The sequence below is a fragment of the Coffea arabica genome, chromosome 6e (assembly GCF_036785885.1).
Source record: "Coffea arabica cultivar ET-39 chromosome 6e, Coffea Arabica ET-39 HiFi, whole genome shotgun sequence".
NCBI lineage: Eukaryota > Viridiplantae > Streptophyta > Magnoliopsida > Gentianales > Rubiaceae > Coffea > Coffea arabica.
Window position 1 is genome coordinate 52719718 of NC_092321.1, and position 20478 is coordinate 52740195.

At 31.2% G+C, this 20478-nt stretch overlaps 1 protein-coding gene and 1 long non-coding RNA gene across 5 annotated transcripts in view; one reads left to right on the top strand and one right to left on the bottom strand.

Moving 5' to 3' along the window:
• The first annotated feature begins 3512 nt into the window (after positions 1–3512).
• LOC113694620 (calcium-transporting ATPase 10, plasma membrane-type) overlaps positions 3513–20478 on the top strand; it is a 41133-nt gene continuing 24167 nt past the window's right edge. For 2 of the 4 annotated variants that reach the window (XM_072055814.1, XM_072055817.1), the window contains exons 1-4: positions 3729–3836; positions 10292–10366; positions 13633–13719; positions 15437–15535. The gene's annotated coding sequence lies outside the window, so the exon portion shown is untranslated. Of the gene's footprint in view, positions 3837–10291; positions 10367–13632; positions 13720–15436; positions 15536–20478 lie in introns of all 4 variants that reach the window. The other 2 variants (XM_072055815.1, XM_072055816.1) reach the window with 2 other exon arrangements.
• LOC140009665 (uncharacterized) lies at positions 15427–18222 on the bottom strand. Its single transcript, XR_011817153.1, has 4 exons — positions 18087–18222; positions 17880–17965; positions 17724–17781; positions 15427–15610 (listed from the first exon to the last, which is right to left on the bottom strand). It is a non-coding gene; the product is annotated as an uncharacterized lncRNA (long non-coding RNA).

Genomic DNA, 20478 nt, shown 5'->3' on the forward strand with positions numbered 1-20478 from the left:
GGAGAGTTTCTTTGAAAGTTAAGAGTAGCAAATTGCAATTCTATTGCAAATTCTTGGAGATTTTTTTTTTAATTTTTAAGTTGATGAATATGGATAAATATTTCAACCTGTCTTGAGTGGTTAATATACTTGAGTACCAATTCAAGGACAGAATATTAGCGGGAGAGATTTTATTCAACCTATATAGATTCATATAAGCTTTTCTGAACATTTTACTAAAATTATACAACGCTTGCCCCTTTAAATGTACGTAATGGTTATATCTCATGCCCCTTCATCCTCTGTATATAAAAAACCTGTAACTACTCAACTGTCTTTCTCCTATTATATAGTGTCAATGCAGTGCAAAAAATAGCAACTAATAATAAAAGAAAATTAAACAAAGAGGAAGCTAGAGATAAAAGGAAAAAGAATCCCATTAGAATTTTATTTGTATTACATCACATTCAAAAGACTATAGGTATTAGGCAACGTAGTTATATATTACTTGTGCACCACCTAAAATGAGAACCAACTTTTGTATTTTTGTAGTTTATTAACGAAAATAAAATCTTCTCCAATCCTCCAAACTCTATCAAGTGTTCCAATTGTATTTTTTAAGAATGTCTACTATTGTACTTTTCATTTTAGTTACCGATTGCAAGAATAATTATGCTTGCTTGGGAGTAAGAAGTACAACTATTGGTTGAATCATGTAAAAGAAATTAAGAAAATTATCAACTTCATTTTAATATTGTCATTCTATCTAATGTTTAGCTATTTAATCATATGACTTTGTGATGCATTTGGGTGTTATTTTGTAAGCTGCTATGGGATTATTTATTGCTATTTTTGGTACCATCAACAACTGCAGTTGGTCAAGCCCCAACAGCTCCTTTGAGAAAAATAATAATGTCCCACGAGGGCTTAAGTCTTCTGTGGTGGCCAACGACAGTTCAAAAAACTATTGATTAATTAAAATAGGATGTTCGTTGAGAAGAAATGATAATATAGAGCAAGAGTGCGACAGGGAGCAGAATAAAAAGTAGGACAGAAGATTTCAAATAATAAGCAGTTGTTGATTAATTAAAATAGAATGTTTATGAAGGAGAAATAGTAATACAAAACAAGTCGAGGGAGTGAGCAGAATAAGTACACAAGATTCCAGCGCATCACACCACGCGTGGGGCAGCTAAACACATGCGTAAGCGACGACATGCTGATCACTTCACATGTCATGACTTGGTTTTTCCACGGCACGGCGCATGCAGAACAGCACTCAAGAATAGCACCGCGCATGGAGCATCACGATTCGTGAACATCAGTTTGGAATTCCAGCATTACACCAGTAAGCACTGAAGAAAGATCAAAACAATGAGAAATCACGAGTTAGCTGTCTATATATTTGTTCTTAACCCAAAACTCGTGCAAAATGAAATAGTTATGGACTGAATGCTGACTTTCATAAATATTAAAATTTATCGTGCAAACAATACTGGAGGCAACTGCCCACAAGACTATTGTCCAGTCATAGATACATAGGCACTATTCTTTTATACATACCTGTAAGTTTAGTAATAAACTCCGAGGTATCATCTTTTTTCTGATGATTTGGCATGACAATATGATTCTACCTTATGTCCTTTTTTGTCTGGTTAAATCGCTCTAATTAAAAAAATTGTTGTTGAGGGAGAGCATTGACAATGCAGCAAGTCTCCATGCACTTTCCGAGAAATTTCCTTCTGCACTTTGATCTTGACTTCTCAACTACAGGAAAGTGGCTCAGTGGCTCTGGACGTCTGGTCAGAAATCATTAACTGTATTTGGAAAAAGAGACAGGAACAACTGTGACTACAGTTGGTCCTGAATAATATAACATCTTATTAATAAGTTATAATTTATTATTATTAACTATTTACATAACCTCATAACGAACACATAATTATTATATATGAAACTTACATGAACTGAATTCGTTGTAAAGGTATAGGAGAAGTTAATCACAAATTACAATACGTTTACATGGTATTATATCATTTGGGAACAATTGTGCTTACAATCGTTCATATCTCTCTCTCAATTATTTGTATGGTGCTCAGGGATGTAGTTTCGATAACTAATAGAAAGTGAGCTGAAAAAATGAAGAGGCATAAGCGTTACAGAGTTTTCTCAAATAATTAATAGTAGGGCTAGCTATACATAGACAAATGACGAAGAAGCGTTCTGGAGTTCTATTTCATATGCTTGTCGTTCACGTGATTAGTTATCTCATCTCCTGCAATCCAATAAATTTACCCCATCAAAATGAGAGTAGAGGGCAAAGCTACAAATCCAATCTTATCACCCTTATAATTCCCTCTAGGGCTTTTATTAGGAGATTTCCTTGGCTACACTTGCACCAAACTAACATACTCATGAATTCACTAACAAGAAAATAATCAAATAGGTCAGAGCAAGTGCAATTGAAGGATGGTTTAGCAATTAACTTACCATTGTTGTTTTTGTTGTAGGACTCAAGGTAACAAAATATATTGTTCCATATAAACGTTAGTGTACATAAACAAAATATTTCGTTTAATCATAGTACAATAATAATTTAGTCTGTTCGGATAGTTTGGATAGTGGATTTTTTAGGATAATTTTTGGGAAAAAAATATTGTAGCACCTTTTTTATATGATGTGTGAAATAAAAGTTATTAAAAATGTGTTAACGGTACAATCAAATAAATTTTGATAAATAATTCACTAATCACTTGTTTATTTATCAAAATTTATTTGATTACATCGTCGATATATTTTTTAATCACTTTTTTATTTTACACGCGTCAGGTATCCGTCCCAAATCTGACAAGGCTTTCTATGGTCATCGTTTCTCAGTCTTTTTATAGTACTGGGGAAGCTTTAAGTTAAGACATCACTATGTGCTTTTTTGTCGAGTCGCCTTGGTATCTTCCTTGAAATTTACCAGTAAGCTTTTCAGGCGCATAGAATTAAAACACATCCATCAACATCGTTTCCATTTTCAGTCTATATTGTGTAAAAATTTTCCAAGCCATCAATTGACGTGACCTACCGTATGGAAAGGGTTGGTTAGGATAACCATCGTAAGATCCACATTATTGTGAGACACGATCCACATGTACCCGTTCATTAGACGAAAATTGTGCTCGTTTAGAAGCGAAAACTCGTACGCCCAATTAAGTTTTTGGAAGAAAACTTTCAAAGAATTATACGTGAAGTATAATCCTATTAAAATAACTACCTTTGCTTGTTATTTTTCTTTTAATGTGCAATACTATGAATCTTGGGCTTATGTTCAATCCTGCTTGTGGCTTCCAAAATGATCTGATAATTGGTCCGTGGCTTTGTTATTTTAGATTATTTTTCGGTATCTAATCGTTCTAGGAAAGACACGGATACCAAATGGAGTCTAAATTACTCTGAATTTGAGTACCATTGATGGATACGATGACACCTCCCTCTCTTCTTTTCCACCTAAATATAAAACAAAGCCAACACCATCACACCAACTGTTCCCTTCATAGCTTGGAAGCTTTAAAACCCAGTGACAGAGAGAGATGCACCTACTGGAAGCAATCCAGTCTTCAAATCAAAGGAAAAACTATTGGAAACTTCAGGTTCACAGACGAAGATAAATTACCTGAAAGTTCATCTACACTTTCCTTAACCATTTTCATCTTCTGTTATACGACTTTAGTCCATTTCTGGAGTTAATGCCAAAAGTGCTTATCAACTCCGGGTTGTATTCTTCCAGAATTCATGGCTTTCGGCGGAAAGATTCTGACTATCGAGCCAAAGTATTGAGAAAGAACGTTTGCATCTGTGGAAGTGACAAGGCAAGTATATACCATTCCTCTTTTCTTGGTGCTTTTTCATTTGATCATACACAAATAAATGTGAAATAAGAGAAAACGTGTTTGCTTTATTCTGAGGACCAATTTTATCCTTTGAACAAATGTCCGGTCTTGAATGTGACTTTAGTGACTCAGTTTAGCATCATATCTGAGTGGCAATTGCCTATAGTTCATTGTACATACTTTGTACTGAGGTTAATTAGGAGTTCAAGTTCTTACAGTCCCCTTTCTTTCCAAGTGAGATTAGTATATCTATCAAGAAAATAGAAGGAAGAGGTTGCTATTATTGAAATCCCAAACATTACAAGTCGTGGGTTCAAATCTTCCTTTCTCACTTTTTAAATTTCATCTCCCCTGTTAGAAGGGCGAAAAAGGTGGGGTTATGCTTGCATGCTTTGGATATCATAACTCGAAATCAACTGCAAAGAAGAGATTAAAGTTTGAGAAATACTTGTCTTCCAGCTGTTTAAGATTGATGAATAGAAAATTCTTGGGGCAAAGTTGGAAAATCAATATGCTGGGTTTTGAGAAATATGACTAAAGATATATATATATATATATATATATATATAGTAAGTAGTTAGCCGTAGTCAATCTAGAGAGTTAGAGGAACCGCGAGGATTAAAAAAGAGTGAGCTTCGATTTGCTAGGGTTTTTTTAAGATGGTGGCAAAATAATGCTATATTTTTTAAAACAAGTGATATAATTTTATTTTATACTTGACTCTATTATTTATTTATGTAAAAGTACGATAAAATAAAATAAAATTTTCTATTAATATCTATATATTCATTATATATTTCTCTAAGTACAATAATTAGTATATAAAAGCATTTTATTATATATTTTATGTATATTAAAGTTACTATTTTATATTTATAAATATTAAATTAATGCTCATCAGTTCAACAAGTGAATTTCAATCAGTGATTCACTGGTTGAACCAGTGACCCATTGACCTAATCCCTCAATCGGGTTCTTCACCGGATCGGATTTAATAACTATGAACTTCTTGCCTGAATCGAATTTGAGCAGTTGATTCTTCTTGTTTGGTTTAAAGAAAAGTCTAAACCCTAGAAAAGAATAAATGAAAAGGCAAAGATTACGAGGGATCATGCGGTTGGTTGAAAGTTTCTAGTTCTCAAGAAGCAGGCAGTCATGGGCTGCGCCTTGGACGGCTGTGTTGTTGCCGCCCATTTGAAATTTTTCCATCAAACTTTTGGGCCGCTGTACAATTAGGACCAAAAATCAACGGACACCCATACAGTCTCTGCACGTGTCATTGTCTTGTTTGAAATTGCTACCTTTTTTCAAAAAAATTTTAGGAATAATTACATAGACTTCTTTGAGGTTTTTAATAATGTTACTTAATAACTTTAAAGTTTTAAAATTATTACTTACCTCCCTCGATTTTATTACTTGTCTAACAAAACCTTAAAAATACCATAAGTTTTAAATGAAAACCCTAGACTACTCTCGTACTCCTTTTTCTTAAGATGAAGAAAACAAAAAGAAAAAGAGTAAATCTTTCCTACACTGACGGTGTATACACTATCATCGTTGGATTCATGACATATGTACAAAAATTGAATTTCAATTTCAAATTTTGCATAGTTGTCATTCATCCAATGCTGATAGTGTATACACTGTCAGTGTAGGAAAGATTAATCCAAAGAAAAAAGAAAGATATTCTTACACCATTTTATTTACCATCAAAGTCACCATCACTTTTAACATCATCTCTATCACAACTATCGTAACTACAAAATTACAGCTGTCAAAGATAAAAATTAAAAATTAGTACTTATACAAAATTACAACTATAGTAACACCAATCCAAATATATGTGCCTAAACTAACCCCTTATGAACCCTCTTTTTTTTCAATCCATGACTTAAGTTTTCAAGTTCAACAAAATCATCAAAAAATCATATTAAAATCACCAAAGAAATAATACCAAAACTATCAAAATCACAAATATGTATGTGTGTGTATATATATACACAAATACACAAAAATATATATATACATACACACATATATATTTGTAATATTTGGGTGTGTGTGTCTATATATACACACACACACACACAAAAGGAAAAATTCAATATGCCACAATCACTTCATCCAAAAAAGGACTGAGAAAGAATGTTGGGCAAAGATGGAAGAGAATAAAGTGACTTTTGTTTAGTTTTCTTTAATTTTTTGATATCCATTTATTTGATACATGAGTTAACTATTAAGTGAGGGCTAGTGTAAAGAGCTAGCATAGTTATTTTACAATACTAAAAGAGGTACAATGATATTTTGGAAACATTAAGGGCGCTAAGTGTATAATCAAAAATATTAGAAGATATTTTTGGAATTATTCCTTATTTGTAAGATCTCTTAGTCACAATATCAGTGTAAATATTGTTTTAAACTATTAGCTATGGATGAATAACAAGTGATTTTAAATTAAAGTTTAAAATTCTTTTTATACATGTTACACGCACCCAAATAACTATTATTTTTGTAGGTGGTTTTCAATATTATGTTTAGAGCTCATTATAACACATAAGAACTTCTAGCATGCCCAAATCGAGATCAAGTAAAAGCCTAGAATGATATTTTAAGCTCTAAGCTCAAAATGAACCCTTCATAGAATATGATTCATTTTTTTCCCTTTTTTCAGTGTAAGTGAGAGGTCTCCACGTGTACGACCCAACTCATTCCTAAATAAGGTATAATAGTTCTTTAGGCATAAAAACCACACACTAAATAAGGTTCTGCCATTCGTGCTACACAGTATGAGAAAATGTTCTAATCTTTGGCGTGTTTATACACGGATTATCCGTAGGAGATTGAGAGTGTACATTGACTTTGAAAGAGATAACTTCATTTCCAGCACCGCCTGGTGTGAAAATCCAAACCTGGCCCAAATCTCCACATTTTATTCTCCTTTTGACGGGCTAAAAGCCATGAACAGCTGGAGAATTAAGGCTGAGGGACAATTAATTCCTAAACAGATTTTCAGTTATCGGCATGCATCCCAGATTTCTTCCAATAATAAATTACTTGTTCCACATGACGACGATTTCCAAAATTGGTTTTACTGCATTCAACTAACTATACAAGAATGACTTCAATAAGGGTTTTTCTAACGTGTATCCTCCATTAGGCACTCATTAACATATATAAATTTCACTTAATCTATTATGTATGTATATACATACTAATAATTATTATTTTCCCTAATATTTATATACTTCTTCAAATTAATCTTATCTTTCCAAAAAATTTAACACTCGAAATACATTTTAACGAGTGCCCAACAGGTACTCACCCAACTAGACAAGTCAATTAAACCATGGGTTTTATTCAAATGTAACCTCAACTCATCATATTTTTTGGGGGTCAAAATTCACATTTCCAATTTAGACTTTCAAGAATATCATTGATCAGTTTATAAGTATCTAATTTTGCGTAATAGAGGTATAAATCCAGACTGTTTCAACTCTTAATTCTCCTATGCAACAATCTTCAATGTTGATTTTGCTATTTGAAAGTGGTTATTGATTAAGTTTATGTTATATCTGAATTCCATCTACTTTTCTTTTCTAAACCTCTTGGCGCATAATTTCAAATCTATAGTTCTAACCACACATCATAAAAAGTGCCTATTGATGCCTGTTAATTAGACAGCATGCTCATGTGGATTTATGTATAATTCTTCTTTTTTCAAACTCATTAGGGATTGGATCCATGTCTAAATAAGTATAATTGGTTTCTTCGGAAAAAAATATATAATTGGTTCAAATCTAAATTTATGCTTTCAGCCTAAGCTTTTCCTTTTGACAGGCTAAGAATTGACTTAAGGGCCAATTATTAGCTTTTCAAAAGTGTAAAATTAAGTAGAAAAAGTGTTCAGATACCAAGAGTACAACAAATGTATGTGTATGCACTGTAAATGAAAAATGTGTTTATAAAAAGGTTATCAAATTCAGAGAGTGATTAATAGATTAATCATGTAAGATGACATCGATTAATATGCATCAATTTCAAGGACTTCCCATTCAAGCATACTTAAATGAACGGGGTAGAATTGATTTCTTTTCTCTTTGACTAAAGTCTCAATTAGAAGGCTTGCGCCATGGTTAACTACGAGACAAATCACAATGCAACTGATGTAGAAAAATAACCATACCGCTTGGATGGATCAAAGATTACTTGAAAAATGTTTTATATCAAAAAAAAAAAAATTTTTAATAGCAGGAGAAGGATAGGATTTAAGAAACAGGGAAGAGAACAGAGGATTTAAATCAACACATCTAATTTTTAAAATCTCAACGTTAACTACTAAATCAAAACTGTCTTGACTTGTGTAAGTTACTATAGTATTTTTTAGATGTATGTTAACAAAAATGTAGTTGAAAAAGTGTTTAGAGTATGATAGAGAATTTTATTCCAAATTATTGTACAGCATTTAAATTTGTTATATTATATCTCACTTTACCCTTTGGTGTAATTAAATGCTGAACTTCAAATGCTACCATTTTGTTAGGCCACAATTGCGCCAATTAATAAATTTAGCAAGCAGCTTTGTTCAGACTAGGGGTGGGCAAAAAATCCGATTCGATCTGATCCGAAAAATAGGATATCCGATCCGATTTTTCTTAGCGGGGCAGATGCGGATCGGGTACCCGTAAAAACGGATACGGATACGGATCAGTAAAATAAAAACCCGCGAGTACCTGACCCGCAGGGTATATTATATAAATATTAAAAAAATAAGGGTTCATCATATAATTTTTAATCCTAAGTGTAAGTAAAGTGGTTCACAACCTCATATTCTAATCTCATATGATCCGCCTCTCCTCATCTTGTCTTAAAAAAACGAATATTCTTGGTGAAACCTGAACTAAAATGAACAAAACAAAGAAAAATTAGTGAAACTCTATCATAAAAATTGTTCATCCTTTTTCATTTTTATTCTACTTCCATCGATCTTTCTTGCAAATTTTTCATCAATTCAATCAAAAATTTGTTTACTTGTCATCAATTCCATTTGTGTCTTTCATTTATTTATTTGTTTTATTGCAATTGTGTCTCTTAAATTTGTCTCCTTTATTTTAGTGCAAGAAATTTATTTTTCTTTTTCATCACCTTTAATGCAATAAGGTCTATTCCAAAGATGTAAGAAAGTTGGTGAAAATTTTTCAAGATTATTTTGATTATACTTCAAAAATTATTAGCTCTGTTCAATTCTTTTCCAGACTTGATTCCACAATCGACTTATTTTGGATGCAGTCTTGTACCATAACATCCTTAAGGAAGTTGGAAAAGTTGCCAAATACTTATTATCCTTGTGTTTGTTATGTCATAAAAGGATGAAATGCGTGAGAATGGTGATGTACTCAAAATTATCATAAAATTTTATTTTATCTATTAGATATTATAATTCTAATATGTACTAAATTTATGAGATCGGTTTGATTATTGGATGAAATGTGTGAGAATGATGACGTATGGATTTTAATTATAATATCTCTACCAATGTTAATTAGAAAGCATTTTTTATTGAAAAATATGTTGCTATTAAGTGAAAAATATTTTTTATTGGAATTTTTTTTTAGGGGCGGGTACCCTATGACCCGCCCCTTTTTTTCGGGTACCCGAATAGCGGGTACCCGAAAATATTATGAGCGGGTTAGGGTCGCAAAATGGCTGATCCGATATTTTAGGGTCGGGTCAGCCAAAACGTATTAGGGACGGGTACCCGACCCGTGCCCACCCCTAGTTCAGACATTAGAAAACTTTACTCTTTGACGTAGTCTTGAGGAAGCCAAAGCTACGAAAAACTCGTTAAAACTAAGAAAAAAAATAATAAATGAAGCACAGAAGTCCTTCGCATCCGTTGTCAATTTTTCTCCAAAGCCAGTTAGAAGACCTGGTGGCGTCGGCAAATCTATGCCGGCAATACTTTTTGTCTTTTTCTTTTTAGTAGAAGAAAGTTTAGGTGGGTTCGATTTCGATTATCACCTATAGAATTCTTACAAATTGCTTACCAATATAGCTTTCACATTAACAGTCAGATTTGAATACATAATTTTTTATTAGAAATTACCGGTCCTTATCAATTGAGTCAATTGCATCACAAATATATGCTTTTAAATTGGAAAAAAAGAAAAAAAATTCACAAAGAAGTCAAATGCTTAATATCTTATCGTGCAGAAAGGATGGCATTGGACACTCAGTATATATTGCAAGAAATTGTATTTTATTTAGAGATACCTTTATGACAAATTTTGCCAAAAGTAAGTTATTGTCGGCAAAGAGACAAACGTGTTATTGACCAATATAAAAGAGATAAACGTGTATTCTGCAAGATTTAAGCTTTCCAAAAGGATGCCAATATGACAACAATCTAAGGATGATTCCTCTTTGTTTTGAAGCAGCTAATTGCATGAGCTTTTGACATCAAGCAATTGGATCAGTTAACTGCAAAGAGGCAGTTCAATCTTTTTGTCTAGGTATGGTTCTTCTTCTTTCTTCCCCACATAGATGCTTTGCATGCTTTTTATTTTCTTTTGTGCACTTAAACTATCCCTGCAGATACGCAGTACCATCTTCTACAAATATTGTATCAAAATTTGAGAAGGGAAATATGGTTCCATCTATTGCGAAGACCTATATAATTAGGTTAAGCTAAAAACATCACAACTGGGCAAAATTTAGGGGATTTATGTACTACTTTTTGGAGCAGATACTTTTAAGTCTAGGAAAAAATTCCAAAGTTTCCCTACTCTTTTTCTTTGCTAACTTCATTTTTATTTTAAATTACTAAATTTCAAAGGAAATGACTATTAGACAGCGTTCACTAATTGATGATAAGTGGTACTATTTTATTCAAACTGAATTATAGGTTATGATATTTTGATGAGTTTTGAATTGGAAATGGAAGGCTAATTAATATATAGCCTTCTGTATTGGGAACAAACCATACTCTTAAATTAGATATTAACACCTTTAGCTACCATGTGGATTACAGGTTACTAATATTGTTAGCAATTCCTTATCTCTAAGATAACAAAAGAAAAAATTAATGTGGACAAGAAGAAAGTATTAAAAATTCTTATACCATATTTTCTAAGTTACATCATCATTTGTGCCTAACTTCTACAAATCTTTGAGCGAACACAATTGAAGTTCTAGCAATCAATGAAAATTGTTTCATTCTATTGAAAAAAATTTATGTTGCTACAAATATTTTGACATTGTAATTGGCTGTTAAAAAAAATCCTTGAACATAAAAACTAATACATAAGATAAACAAAAGAAGAATATGAGTATTATTGCAACATTAAAAAAAAAAGGGAAAAAAAGGATTCCTATAGAAAGTTAACTAAACTTGTAGGACATGAGATGGATTTCTTCCAAAAACTCAACAAGTATTACTGTGATTATAGGGAAGTCATGGGTCTTGCCGTCTAAATGTGAAAATGAGTGTGTATATATTTGTAGGGTCTATGTAACAGTTGCCCATAGAGCACTCGTTAAAATATATTTTAGGTGTCATATTTTTAAAAATATAAGATTGATTAGAAAAAGCTAATAAACACAAGGGAGGGTTAGTGAGATTAAATAGGAAAAGTATATAAATGCAAGAAAGGATAATAATTGTTAGTATATGTATATACATGATAAATCAAATGAATGTTAGGTTGGGCACTTATTAGAAAAATCCATATTTTTGTATAAAGATTTTCTCTAATCGATGTATAAAAAAATATGATTTTAAACCTCAAACAGTTAAGCGCAGAGGACTTTATAAAGAAAAAGTGCACGTACTGTCATCCCACAGTACAGAGGACAGGATTTGAACTACAATCGTGCAACAATTGCTTATTCATTTGCGACCCGGAAACAAATGACAATTATGGTTTTTCCTTTTCAGCTTCCGGTCATTTAAAATCTTATTGCTTTTCCTTTTGAAACCGCGGTTCACCTAAATAGTTTTCCACTATTTATAAATGCTTTACCTTGACCAGAAAACAGAAAACACCTGTTTTTCTTGTTTTTTTTTCAAAATATTGTTGCTTCTCCTTTTGAGACCGTGGTTCACTTGCATTTTTTTCCACTATTACTACATTAATAAAAGTTTTTAGTGCACTTATAGCATCACACTTTGGTATTTGCCAGTGATGCCTTTAATCAAATGGTCTAATTAATCAAAAACTTATTCAGTGGTCTTGTCATAATTTTCCCCTTCATTTTTTGCTTCAGTTGGTGTCACAATTCGTATTTTAATGCCAAAGAAAATTTTTAATATTAATAATATTCCCTTTTCAATTTAAACATAATCTGTGCTTAGGTGACTTTATATTTGTCATTGCGGAAAAAAGTTGTTGAAATTTTGGCAAAAAAAAAATGCAAATAATTATAACATTCAAACCTTGCCTTCCATCACAGTTACCACTTAAAATGGCTTCTTTTAGATTCATATGGGTGCTTAGTGTATCCGTATGGTCCGATGGTGATTCAATCTCCGTGACCCTGTTGGGTCACCCCCAAATATAGGTTAAAGTAAAATTAGAAATAGAAGTACGTGTAGATGGTGATAATAAACCAAAAAAAAAAAAAAAAAGGTATAGCGTTCAGGAGTTTAAGAAGTTTCCTCCATTACCACTTTTCTCAAAATTGTGCACTTTCAACGTAATGCAGCTCCAGCATTGCTTCCTTTTCTTGTGACTTGGTGCCAATCAATTCGAATATCAAGAAACTAAAATGTGCTTTTAAGAAGTTTTTAGTGCTTTTAGGAAGCTAACAGCGGCGTGCTCATTAAAGAATAGAACAATTCTTTGTTACTTTTTATCTCAACTTCTAGATTGGGATTTAGGGATATCCTCGAGATATGTTCTACAAACACACCGAAGGCTTTTTCAATTGTTTGGATTGATAGTTTTTGCAAAAAAATTCTCTCAACATATGTTTTAATTATCTTTCAACTTCATATACATCATTTCGTTACAACATATTTTTCTATAATAGCTCTGAAAACTTACAATTCAAATGGAGCTAAATTATTATTATTATTTTGACGAAGGGCCTAATTATTTACTCCCTCCATCCGACTTTGATAGTTTTGGTTTTTACTCACACAGTTTAAAAAAAATTAGTTAACTTTGTTAGAACAATAAATCTAGCCTTTTTTATAAAAAAAAAATACACTTACATTAATATTAGAAGTATCACTAATCACTATGGCTCCGTTTGGATTAGCCTATTTTTCAAAAATAAGTTTTTTAAATATAATACTACGGTAATACACAAACAAAAAAAATTCAAAAAAAGTTCTCATCCATACAATATATCAAACATTTCAAAAATATCTATAGTAAAAGTTTTTCATATACAATATTATAGTAAAATATTTCAAAAATACCCCCAAAAATAGCTAATTCAAAGGGAGTATATACTTTTACACTAATTATAATAGTAATAATGAAGGTATATTGCATCATTCAAGACATATATCAAAACAATTATTAGTGAAAAAGTTGATTGTATTAAATAATATAGGATATATTTATTAATAATGAAGTTTAATTAAATTAGGATATTTTAGAAAATTTAAAAGTTGACGATATTTTTTAATTGAAAGGTGAACTATAATTTAGGATAGATAAAAAAAGAAAAAGAAAAACAAGAATGCCAAGTGAGACGAATAAAGTATTAAACTTGTTTATTAAACATTACAGTAATATAAGCTTACGTAATTCTGTCAAAGTTGTTGTAGGAAGGCATCAGACCACTTGGATACAGGGCCCCCTGTTCCACCATTTGCAGCTGAAGTTTCGCCCGGATTTCCCCAAACCAGAATTGGGTAAGTTGAAATTTGTTTATTGCTAAATATATTATTCACGATTTTGTTGATTTAACTGGTCTCTTAGTTCTCAACTGCTAATCCACTAGCTTCGTCAAGATCTCAAGAATATTTGGCAGCATAAAAGCATTTGTCTCCGTCCTTTTGACACCCATATATTTTTAAAAAAACATTATTTAATAAGAAAGAGAAAATTATGAAGAATTAGATTCAAACGCGTGAAAAAGTAAATTTTTTTATAATGGGTGTTCGATTTCTAATAAGCACTTGTTAAGAAGGGTATGATTTTAGCACCAGTTAGCCAAACTGATGTACAAAAGGATATGATTTTAAAACTCAAAACAATTTAAAGTGTAGAAGACTCTGCAAAGAAGAAGTGCACACACTATAATTGAGTGACAATTGCAATACCTTTTGCGACCCTGAAACAAGAGACACGTTTATAGCTTCCCGTCTTCCAAATTCTTATTTCTTTTCCTTTTGCGACCGTGGTTCAATTACATAATTTTCCACTATTCACAAATGTTTACCTTGACCAGAAAACAGAAGACACCTGTTTTTCCCTCTTTTTTTTTCAAAATCTTGTTGCTTTTCCTTTTGAGACCGTGGTTCACTTGCATATTTTTTAATTTTTCCACTACTACTATTTTAATAAGGGATAATTTCATAAACTTCCTCTAAATTTATGACAATTTCACTTAGCTCCTCTCAAGTTTTAAAAATAAACTAACCTTGCTTAGTATAATAATATGACTATAATGACCTTCGCCTAATCAATGATTCACAATATAACACAATGAGAAATATACATAGGGGGAAAAAAAAAGAAGCCCTATCTTTTCGGCTCATAACTAAGTACTGTCCATTCTCTCTTCTTTAATCTCACTCTATTGTCAGCTACGATTTCATCTTTCTTTCTCCATCTTCCCTCTTTTCTCCCATAATTCTCTCTCAATTCCCTCCAAAAACATCTACCAATACTTTCAACCATTCCACAACTGATATATGTGTATTTTTAATTTTTCTAGTCTTCCCTTTAAAATTAGTTTTTGGTTTTCCTGTGAAAGTAAAGCTTCTCTATATTTAAGATGTTAATATTTTTGGAGATTTAGTGATAGGCTAGATTATTTTTGTTTTGATATGGTCTCCAACATTGGATTTGAAGTTTGGGGTATAATTGGTTACGAATGGAAATTTGGTTTTTAGCAAAATGAATTTCTTGAAGATCTAAGTAGTCATAAAGATGACTTTATTCTTTTAAACCTAATAATACCATCCAAACCTCGAAAACTCCCCTGAGGATTTCCTTGTTGGCTACAATATGGCTCATGTTTGAGAATTTGTATAGATCCAAACCTTGGTAGCTTAAGCTAAAGATTATGCAAACATGTGGAAGGGCATTATTCCATATACAATAATTAGAGAGAGAAGAAAATCTTGGCAAAAAAATGTGCAGCTCTATCAGGAGTTCAAGAAGTTTCCTCTAATTCCACTTTTTTCAAAATTGTGCACTTTTGTTAAAGAATAGAATAATTCTTTGTAGATTTTATCTCAACTTCTAGATTTTTTTAGTAATATAATAAAAAAATGTGATAAAGAGTGGAACAAGAAATAAGACAAAAGATCCGCTGCACTTTCAAAATATTTTTTCAATTGTCTAATTATTTATTAAACTTGTTTACTAAATAATACTAATTTCTTAAATAATTTTGTCAAGGTTGTTGTAGGAAGACATCAGATCAGACCACCATAAAAGGCCACCTGTTCCGCCAATTGCAGCTGAAGTTCCACTTGGATTTCCCCATACCACAATTGTGTAAGTTGAAATTCGTCTATTGCTGAAATATGCCATTCCCGATTTTGTTGATGTATGTGCTGTCTTGCTTCTCAACTGCAAATCCATTAACTTCGTCAAGATCACAAGAATATTTGGCAGCATAAAAGCATCACACGTATCATCCTTTTGACACCCGGATATTTAAAAAATATTATTTAATAGAAAAGAGAAAACTATGAAGAACTCGATTCGGATGCATGTAAAAATAACAGTGGGTGATAAATTTCTAATAGACTCTAGTTAAGAAAGGCATCAAATGGGGTTGATTTTAAAATTTATATTTAAATTAGAAAAATGATTTTAATGCAACAAGAAACGTACATATCCCCCGTATAGATTGCTACTTTTAGGAGTTTTTATAGAAAAATGTACTGTAACGATTTTTAATGTATGTGAAGTAAAAACCTGATTGAAAAATGTGTTTATGAAAAATATAAAAATTTTGTTGCGTAAAATCACACTCCAAACAAGGTAAATTGTCTGCATTCGCACGACAAATTTGGGATGAATTAGGTGCATTATGACGTCAGTATAGCCCAAAAATGGTTTAAGAAGAGAAGAAAACGAAAGTTGTCTAGATCATCAAAAGAGGGAAGAAACTCAACTATTATTGGCAATTTAACCGTGTATTGATTTAATCATTCTCAACGTTTTCAAGACAAATTATACTGAAATATATCTGCTAACATTGGTCAGTGATTCTTACCAAGATAAAAAGAAGCACATATGGTTGACAAATAGTACAACTAACTTGTAATAATAAGCACATGTATCAATATTGTATGTTGTCGGATCTTCAGAAAATAACTCTTTAATTAGTTTTGCTAGAAATACTTAATAGTAAGATAAAACTCTCAAGTGCCCAAAAAAAAGAATAACTTTTCCGCTATACTGAAAAACAAATAAGATTCACAAAATAAATGCATAAAAGAGTAAAATCGATATTCTCTAATAATAAACTATTTGTACTATAAATGTCAATTATTGATTTTTATTTTTTATTTTTTTGCTTTGCCGAATCTAATAAAACGTATGCAATGTAATGGATTGGTTGCTGTTGGATGTCTTTTTTGCGTAACGATTTAGTCATGCAAGCTGTAACAGCACATCAGCAAGCCATCCCAGTCTGTAATAATAAAACTCTTTTGCTGGCCACATGCAAATGATCCATTTGTCCCAAAATAGGTAATAATAAAACTCTTTTGCTGGCCACATGCAAATGATCCATTTGTCCCAAAATAGAAGAAGTTCCAGACAAGGCATAAGGATAAGAAGTTCCAGATAAGGCACAAATATAAAGGAACTTCTTTTTTTTTGGGATAATTTCAGAAACTTCCCCTGAGGTTTCTAACAATTTCATTGAACTCCCATATGATTTGGAAAATTACACTTAGCTCCCTTAATTTGATTGTTTTAGTAACAAAATCTTAAAATAATATTGATTTGGTCAATTTTTTAAATGAATACCCAAAAATGCTCTTGTGTAATGAGTTTTAATTTATTTTTCTATATAATTATAAGATTATTTAGTATAATTATAAGGAAAAGGTACCAAATTTTTCATGTCTATATCTACTATAAACAACTATAATAATAGTTTTATTACTATGATATGATACTTTTAATGGTATTTTATTATGGATTTAGATATATAAGATAGAAAAGAAAATGTTGAAATAATTCATTTAGAATTTATAAATTTTTAGAGTAGCAGGATTATCATAATTTAGTAGTGCCTTTAGGCCCTTCTTTTTTATTTATTATTAATTTTAATACCAAAATATAGAAAACAAATATCAGCAAAAATATTGGATAACATATAAAATTAACTCGTCAAAAAAAATTATTAGTTCGACATTTGGTTATGATAGAAACTAGAGACAATAATAGTAGTTCTATAGTTTTATTGGTGAAAACTTAAAAAAAAGGAATAAGAAGAATGAAAAAATAATTTTAAAACTCATTCTAAGTATTAGTATACCAAATAAAGGAATTTCACTAAAATATTTAAGCGTAAAATTGTCATTTTAAATAATAAGGGAGGTATGTGTAATTTTTTAAACTTTAAGGGAGTTCGATGGCATTATAGAAACCTCAGGGAGGTTTCTAAAATTATCCCTTCTCATAAGATAGTCGTGTTATCCACAATTCTTGGAAAGAAGGATACCTTAACCATTTGAGACTCCAAAGTCCCTTTTTGGCTGCTCCACCGCCAACGTCTTCACCTAAAAGAAACGCGTGTAAAGTGTAAACGTTGACAGAGGTACCAAACATGTGAAAAAGAAAATAAAAAATGCGTCAAAGTCCTAGTCATCCATCCCACCGTTTGCACGCAGGTGTCGATTGTCAGACACGGCAGCACGTTTTGTGCTTTCGTCTGGTCGGTTGTTGTACACTTGTACTTGCAACCTTTTGACGTATCCGTTTGGATTGGGAGCAATACACTTTTTCGTTAGAGTAATGCACTTCAAAAAATACTCTAAATACAAATTCAAATATATAAAAATGCTTAAAAAAAAAAATTTACGACCTTTTCCTTTCTTCGTTCACCATCACTATGTCTCCGGTCCTCCTCTTTCCACTTCTCTTCTCTTTCCTTCTTTTTTTCCTTCTTTTTTCCATGCTCCTTTCTCGTCCTCTCTTTAGCACCACCATTGATACCTCCATCAACCCCACCTTCACTGTACGTATCACTTCCTACTCTTTTCCTCCTTCATTCGCTTTCTCCCTCCCTCCCCTCCCTTCTTCCCCTCCTTCGCACTCATTCCCTTCCCTACTCGCGACTAGATCTAGTTGCGATGACTCGATTTGGTTTTGACCAATTTAAAAGGAATATGGAGAAGAAAAGAGAAAGTGGATCTGGAGAGGGACACAATATTGTTTGTTAGTGGTAGTTTGAGTAAGCGATGGGGAGGAGTGATAGGTGGCTGCCATTGGGGAGAAAACGAAAATTTTAAAAATACCTAATAAAATTTTAAATTCAAAGACACCTCCAATATAAAATTTATAGTGAAAGTTTTTACGATTAATTTTGTATACAGTGATAGTATATGCACTTTAATCATTATATATATGACACATAATTCAAATTTGAATTTGAAATTCAAATTTTATATATATATATCGTATATTCGATAGTAATAATATATATATCGTCAATGTATATAAGATTTACTCAAGTTTTTAATATACTAAGTTATAGCAAAAATTTTTAAAAAGTTATAAAAACACCTAATTCATATGAACCCCGTATTATATTGTTATATTCGAGAAAAAGTTAATATACATAAATAAAGTATTTTATATATATTTGGCGTGATAATATAATGCTGTTGTATGTCAAAACAAATTATAATATGTACAGTAACTATACGAACCGAATGCAATACAACTGTTCCTACCCCATATTATCATCCCAATTTGTTTTTGTTGTTCCACCAATCACGTTAACGTTCCATCTATCTTGTGAACACACTAATGGTCTATGGTTGTTTTTTGAGCCGTTTTTAGAAAAAAAAAATTTATTATACGATATTTATTAGTAAATGTATCTAAGAGAAACAAGAATGTTTTGGAACGGTGTTTGAAATTTTTTTGAAAACATATTTTTGAAAAACACGGGAAGGAATTGGATTATGAGCTTTCTCAAGTTCTGAATCAAGGAGACCATGGTTAGAGAAATCATACCACCTACAAAACTTATTTGAGCTACTTTGGGAATATTAAACATTATGTATATATTAAATTGGCACTTGCAACGTACTTTGCATTATGCGGATTATGGATCTTATATGGAGTAATGTCTCTTTACTAAAATATTGAAATTTAGTATATACGTTATAAATTAGAATCCTCTCCATTTACGAGCATTCATGTTGATAGTTATGTAAAATCATTATAGTAGTATAAGGACGTAGTTTTTGGGTAAAGAAACTAACACTTACATATATTCAATTATTGAAGTAAATGAAAGTTAAAAAAAATAGCGGAAATGCTGAAGAAATTGAAGATTAAAATACTAACTAAATAGAACGTCTTACAACAATTTAAAGACTTTGATAGTAACATGAGTATGTATGCTTTAACTCAATCTTGACACCAAGTCCAAACATGGTTTAGTACAAACACTAAGGAACCTAGGTGTTTTCTAGATATTTTCCCTGCTTGGATTGTCATTTTCTGCAGGAAAATTGCGTCGTTTTCAACAATATAAAAAACTTGGTAGATATTCTTTTTTTTATAAGTATTCTTTTAGATAATTTAAATTTTTATAATTACCATAAACCTAGAACTATATATTTACATTTAATTAAGTAGAAAAGATCCAATAATCCGTTTTTTTTCATCAATAAATATTTAGTTTTCAACAATATTGGTAATTCTGTCGGTGTAACAATTAATTCTCTTTTTCATACTAAATTAATTCAAACTTAAGGAAAGAGATGATGAACAGTTTGAATACTAATCAACGATATAGTGATGAAAGAAAGTAATTTATGGAATATGTAAGATTTTAATAATTGTAATTTGAAAAAAGCTTTAATATAGTTCTATGTAATAATTTGATAGAATGTAGATATCATTAAGATAAGATTAGTTATTTTTTAAATTTATTTTAAAATTAAGGATAATTTTAAAACATATAATATAATATTCAATATGGGTAAAACTCAAATGACCCATAACCCGTTAATTCTCTTCAATTAGGCATGCCATAAAGGAGTGAGAAACCTCTAATTAAAATAGCTACTTTCACACACACACACATATATACACACAATAATAAAGTCTCCTAGTTGTTTGGTGGAAATTTTCCTGTAAATCTATCCAAGTCCGAGTGGAATACTACTCAACCAACACTGTCTCAATCTGAAATACTAGTCAACCAAAACTTCCTTAATCCAGTATCCACATCCTCTCTT